This window comes from Leucopleurus acutus (assembly GCF_964270905.1).
Source record: "Leucopleurus acutus genome assembly, chromosome: 10".
Lineage (NCBI taxonomy): Eukaryota > Metazoa > Chordata > Mammalia > Artiodactyla > Delphinidae > Leucopleurus > Leucopleurus acutus.
This window is the reverse complement of record NC_139153.1, coordinates 74,099,249-74,106,188: the sequence shown is the minus strand read 5'-3', so window position 1 is coordinate 74,106,188 and position 6,940 is coordinate 74,099,249.

The following is a 6,940-nucleotide window of genomic DNA, read 5'->3' as shown; positions in this document are numbered from 1 at the left end:
GCAGTCAGAAGGTGGCTGGACCTTTCTCACTCATATGTCTGGTGACTTGTGTTGACCATAAACTGGGACCTCAGCTGGGGCTTTAGCCATATCTCCTACGCATGGCTTTTCCATGTACTTCTTCACAGCATGGCGTCTGGGTTCCAAATAGGAGTATCCCAGGAGAATCAGGCAGAAGCGTCCACAGCCATGGATGTAAGGAGAGGGAACTCTGACTACACCTCTCACTGGGAGAATCCAGGTCACATTGTATGAAGAGCCTAGGGGGTGGGGGACCTTGTTGTAACCATCTTAGAAAATACAACCTGCCACACCACTACTAATATTTAAGAGTTATTTTCTCCCTGTCCTTTTGTCTATGCACATAAGTGTTTCTGGTTTTGGTTTTGTTTTTGTTGGAGTTTTTTGTTTGTTTGTTTGTTTTTGGCTACTACGCGCGGCTTGCAGGATCTTAATCCCCCGACCTGGGTTGGAACCCGGGCTGGGGCAGTGAAAGCTCAGAGTCCTACTGGACCGCCAGGGAATTCCCAACATATATGTTAACATAAGTGGAATTTAACTACATATACAACTTTCTAGAATGCTTTTTAAAATTTCACATTATATCCTGCTGATTTCCTCTTATTAAAGTGTCTTTTAAAACCACATTTTATCTGTTTAATTATCCCATGGTAGAAGAGGTAACATTTCTAATAGAAGTGTTAGCTGGGCAACAGCGTAGTTATTAAAATGTTGTAATGCCAAGAAGGCAGAGATTTTTGTCTGTTTTGTTCCCTGCTACATACCAAGCACCTAGCACAGTGCCTAGCACATATAGACGCTCAATAACCATTTGTTTAATGAATGTATAAATGGGTGGATGGATTGTTGATTTAAATGGCCTGAGCTGAGGCCCTCTCCTATTTGCATCCTCCTGCAAAGAAAGAGACCAGGCCTCTAACCTGCATCACCAGGTTTCAAAACATCAAGACCTGTTGATCCGGGGATTGTGGGGCAGCCGGGTAGATTGCAGGGCCGAAACTCTCTCTCATCCTAAGTGTCCTGCGTACTGCGGGCTCGTAAACCTTCCGTTACTCTGCAGATTTAAAGCCTCCCGGACCACTATGCATTCATCCCTTGGGCAAGTTTTAGATGCTTCCTGCGCCTGGTCGAGGTCTGGCAGGGCACGGGAGTCACCTAAGGGGTTCTCCGGGCGGCAGAGCCCCGGAAGCCTCCCACGTGCGCAGCGGGACTGCCCGGGTTCGGCAGCAGAGGTGCGGGTTTGGGGTGCTCGATGCGTCCAGGAGCCTGAGACCTCCTGAACCTCCCGGAAAAGCCTGCTGGTACAGCCTGGAGGGCGAGCGCGATCCGGCAAGACAGGCTTCTCCAGGGTCTCCCACTGGCGTCTCCTCTTTTGGCTGCGCCTCCCAAACCAAGCACGGCGTGGAGGTCACCGCGGGGCCCGCGTGGGAACAGAGGGTTGACGCAGGAAGTGGGGCCGATCCCGGGCCCCCGAAATCAACTCGACCTTCTTTCGGGCTGTAGGGCCCTCCTTGCTGCTCTGCAATCTGGGATCCTTCCGTGCCGTGAGCTGGGTCTGAATGAGCCGGGGGAACTTGGGACTCCGCGGCCACCACCAGCACAAGTAGGGTTTACGTGTCTAAGTACGATGTTTTTCTGTTCTTGTTTTTGTTTTGAAATTACTGTTTTTGAAAGTCACAAGTGGTTGCATATCGGCAGTTTCAGGATCCAACCTAATCGTAAAAGGCAAACGCTTCTAGCAGGTTCCATGGCGAGGTGAGAGCAAGGTGAGCTGGACCTTAGCCCCACCGACCCCTCTGCCCAGCGGAACCCCCCTTCTTGTTTACTAATTGGGGGCTCAGCTCTGAGAAGGGACAGCAGAGTGAGGCAGGTGGTGGAAGCCGGTGGACCCCCGCGGGTGTTGCAGGCACCGAATCGGGAGGGTCCGGACGTTCTCGTTCTTGCTTGGCCTGCTGCGATTCCAGACCCTTTAGAGCACAGGGTGAGGCAGCTGTAAGAACTAGGTGTCCGGGGATTAGAGGAAACCAGGCAGCAGAGGGGGAGTGATATCAAATAAACTCTACTCCTGTTCCTTTCGGGTCTTAGCGGAACAGCGGCGAGAAACTTTGAGCCTAGAAGGATGGCATTGTTTGATAGCCGGCAGTCAGGGACACCGGTAAAAAGCCTCTTGTGTCTGGTAAACCTCAAGAGTTTCAACCTAAATTGTGGGGGGGGGGGTCTTAAACATCACCTCTCCCCCCGCAGCTGCACTGCAAACAGCTCAAGTATGGGAGCCTCTCTTCCCCAAAGTGAAGAGTCACCACAAATCCTCATTTGACATGCTGTCCCATAAACACACACCAGAGGGCAGTGTAATCCAGGACATGGGAAATAAAATGTGATGGGAGATTCTCTACTGATGCCTTCAGGCGGAGGCATCACAAGCCTCCTACAAGGCGGGCGCTGGGGAAATGGGTGTTGAGTGGATTACTGATGCACCATCGTCTTTAAAAACCTTCCGTGGTAGGCAGAGGGGGCCTGGCAAAGATGGACGAGAGGAAGCCTCAAAACCTGTTACCACCACCAGCTCCCAAATGCTCAAAGGGCCGCACCACCAGTTCAGGTCAGGAAACAGTTACCAAGCACCTCCTATGTGCCAGGCACTGTGCTAAGGACAGGGATTCAAAGGTGAGTAAAACCCAGTCCCTTCCCCAGTTGAGCGCCTATGATGTGCTAATCTCTTTACATTCATTATCCCATTTAACTCTTACAATGGTAAAGTGTTGTAAGAATCATCCCCATTTTACAGATGATGAAAAACAGACTCAGAGGGGTAAAGTACTAGTCCCATTAGTAACTGGCAAAGATGGAGTTTAAACCACTGCTGTGGCCTCTCCCGTTGTGGAGCACAGGCTCCGGACGCGCAGGCTCAGCGGCCATGGCTCACGAGCCCAGCCGCTCCGCGGCATGTGGGATCTTCCCAGCCCGGGGCACGAACCCACATCCCCTGCCTCGGCAACCGGACTCTCAACCACTGCGCCACCAGGGAAGCCCTGTGAGCATTCTTAGTATGTGCTCTTATAAGGTTATTGAGAGGATTAATGAATAAACACACGTAAAGCGCTTAGCATGACATGCACACATTAAGAAGCCAGTAAGTATGCACTTTTGTTAAGAGCATTTCCTTCTATAACTGATTTCTCTAACTATGAAGTACCAGCTCAAATCTGATGCAAGAGGAGCTGAACAGCATCCGGCCTGTTCTGTTGGGGAAGAGGTGAGGAGAGAAAACAGTAGATGCAATTTTCACTTCTGCAAGTTGTTTTAGAGCCAGAGGACTTTGGGAAGGGGTCAGGTCATCCCCCCTACCCTGCTCACCCTGCACTCTGTGAGGAGGGCTGCTAAACCCCCTCATGTCCCACTCCCACTCAGGTGTTGAACCAGGACCAGGGACAAAGAGCCTTCTGAAGCACCAGCTTTAGGAAGCAAATGGGGAAGACTTCCTCCTGGGGTGGATGGGCTCCGCCACACAAACTCAAAGAAAAATGTAAAAATGCCTGGGTTAGGGAAGCCAGGCAAATCTAGGAAATTCTCCCCAGGAAAAGGAGGGTGCAAGACAGAAATGGAGCAAATGTACACAGTAAACTCGGAAAATAAATTCGAGTTAGTGTTCAGAGGGACTTCCCTGGTGGTCCAGTGGTAAAGAATCCACCTTCCAAGGCAGGGGACACAGGTTCGATCCCTGGTTGGGGAACTACGATCCCACGTGCTGCGGGGCAACTATCCCGTGTACCACAACTACTGAGCTTGCACACCTCAACGAGAGAGGCTGCGTGCCGCAAACTACAGAGCCCACGCGCCACAAGTAGAGAGAGAAAACCTGCACGCCACAACTAGAGAGAAGCCCGCGCGTGGCAACAAAGAGACCGCGTGCCGCAACTAAAACCCGACACAGCCAAAAACAAAATAAAGATGAAAATAAAGTAAATAAATATTTTTTAAAAAGAATTTAGAAGAGAAAAATCTTAAAAAAAAAAAAAGTTAGTGTTCAGAGACCAGTGTGAGGAAAAATACCCCAGCTGATGTTGTGATAAAGGTCATGTGATCCATTTTATAAAACATTAGGTGTGACAGAGAGGTCACCTAGCTCATGGTGGAAAAGCCAACTAGAAAATGGTACGGCCACAGCCCAAGCTGGTGGTGAGATGGGGTGTCCTGCTCAGCTCTGCCCTCTTCCCCTTCAGGTCCACCTCCATGCTTTTTTTCCCTACAAGCGTAAGAATAAACAGACTTCCCCGAGAAAAAGAGAAAAAATGAAAACACAAGCTGGGAGATGGGCTGACGTGGTAGGAGGACCAAGGTAACCAAAGGTGGGAGGGTTGCTTTCTGCTTAGAGGACTGCCAGGGAGAGTCCAGGGCTTGGTCAGGTATCACAGTCCATTTGGTGGGACTCCTACCTTTACTAAATATCTGGGCTCAAGGAAAACAAGATATGTCCATTTCTTACTCAACACCAGATATCCGTTCTCCTTTCAAAATGGCAGCACAGTTACTGGTATTGATTTATGGAGGGCTTACCCTGCGCCAGGCATTGTGTCAGATTTTCACTCTCGCTTACCCACATGACAGTCCTGTGGGATGGGTAATATTCTTCTTTCCATTATCTCCAAATCTCAGCCCAGAGAAGTTAATTAACTTCCTCAAGGTCATAAGACCTTACAGAACCCAGCTCATACCAGGCATCTGCGTTTTGGAGGGCTGGTTCCCTGTGTTAATAACTGGTTAGAGTTTGGGAGCATCCCAGCTAATGGAGCCAAGACACACTCAGCAGAGTTCTGTCCTTAGAGCACTCATTTTTTTCTTATTCTTTTTTTTTTTTTTTTTTGCTGGTTTTATTTTTAATACAATTTTTAAAGGTTACACTCCATTTACAGTTATTACAAAATATTGGCTATATTGCCCGTGTTGTACAATATGTCCTTGTAGCCTATCTTACACCCAATAGTTTGTACCTCTCACTCCCCATCCCTATATTGCCCCTGCACACTGATAACCACTAGTTTGTTCTCTGTATCTGTGAGTCTGCTTTTTTGTTGTATTCACTATTGTCATATTTTTTAGATTCTTTTATTGCTCCATTGACACAATGTGACCATAAGCCCAGGTAGACCCCAAAACTGGACATCTAGACCCTGTTAGGAATCAAACTTATACTCCCTGGAAACCTCTCAGACATTGGCAACACTGAACAAAGACAGCAGAAAGGCCCAGTGCTCACCAGAGGCATAGGGTGTGTGTGTGTGTGTGTGTGTGAGTGCACGTACACACACTGCTCCTTTCCCACCACCCATCTGAGGGAGCTGCAGCTGCAGTATTCCTTTCCTCTCGTCCACCTCATTCTTCTTCTTGGAGGCCTTTCCCCACTTGCTCTATCCTCAGATCCCACCACCACTTCCTTCCTTACTCATACGTCAGCCACCTACTTCACTTACCCTTTTTCTCTCTGCTTCTGCATTTTGGTCTTTGTATGAGTCAGCTATTGCCACAATAATGCTCCGTAACAAACTTCCCCCAAACTCAGTGAGCTACAACAAGCATACATTCTTATCACTCATGGGTCTAGAAGTCAGCTAAGATCAATCTACTTCAGGTTCAGGTCAGCCTGGCTCCAGGGTGTCCCTTAGATTCAGCTTCACTCCACAGGATTTGTCTCATTCTCCTGAAATCAGCAGGAGGCATCCTGCTGAACATCCCCCAGGCATGTTCTTCTCATGTCAAATGGCATAAGCACAAGAGGGGTTGAGTGAATTGGCACACCGTCCCTTCCACCCATTTTCTGTTGGCCAAAGCAAATTATAATACATGGGAAAACTCAAAACCATTGAAGTGGGGACATGTACTCCATCCACACCAGCAGGGGATAATACAAAGTCCCATGGTACAGGGTGTGGATGTATAATTCAAGCACAGGGAGGGTCTGATGAATTGAGAATGGTCATTTCATCCAGTGAATTTCACGTCCATCCTCAAGAGTTCCACCAAAACAGCCATGGGGTTAGGAGGCTGCTGGTCCTTGTTACCGTGCAAGTGAAGGGAAACACATCTTCCTCTCCAGTCATCTCCAACGCCTATAACAAACTGTGGTCCACTTTTCTGACACCTGTATTGCTCACTGGTTCACTCTATGGGGCTTTGGAAAGAGCAAGGCCTTGGCTGCAGGACTGCCCACTTCCTCCAAACCAACATTCTCGTGATGCTCACGCTCTGAAGTAAGGAATGGACATGTCCTCTCATCACACTTCCATCTTTTCAAATTCCTATCCTGCTTTTTTGTTTTCCAGAAACATTCTAAACCAGATGTGCCTTTCTCCCGGATGAAACAGGCCTTGAAGAGTTCCAGATGTTCCTTCCTCAGCTAAACGGGATTCAGATTTAGGGAAGGGGTCAGGGCAGGAAAGAGGTAGAGCTGCATACTTAACACATTTTTCTTTTAAACAGACACTCTCGGATACAAAGCCCTCAGATTCAGAAAGCAAGTCTTTGAGAGCAGAGGAAGAAACATTCAGAAATCATCATTGTTGGAAGGCAGCATCCTTCAAACATGACTTAGATTTATTCTAAAAGATGGCGTTCGTATCACCGATGAGCACGTAACGAAATCCACTTATTACTGAGGCGGGCAAGGGAAATTAACTGTGACGTTGGCAGCTCCTATTACACGGAGGCCGTGATCTGACACTGAGACATCAGCTGCATAGCAGTTTCTCATGGTGATGACAGAAAATCAGAGAAAAATCCATGAGAACAGTCTTCGAGGCACCATTGCTGGCTGGGGACTGTCATCACACAGGTGGACATTAATAAACTTACACCAAATGAAAAGAAATGGGAGACAGATGGTGTCTGGTCTCAAGGCCACAGCCAGTCCACTTCATATTGA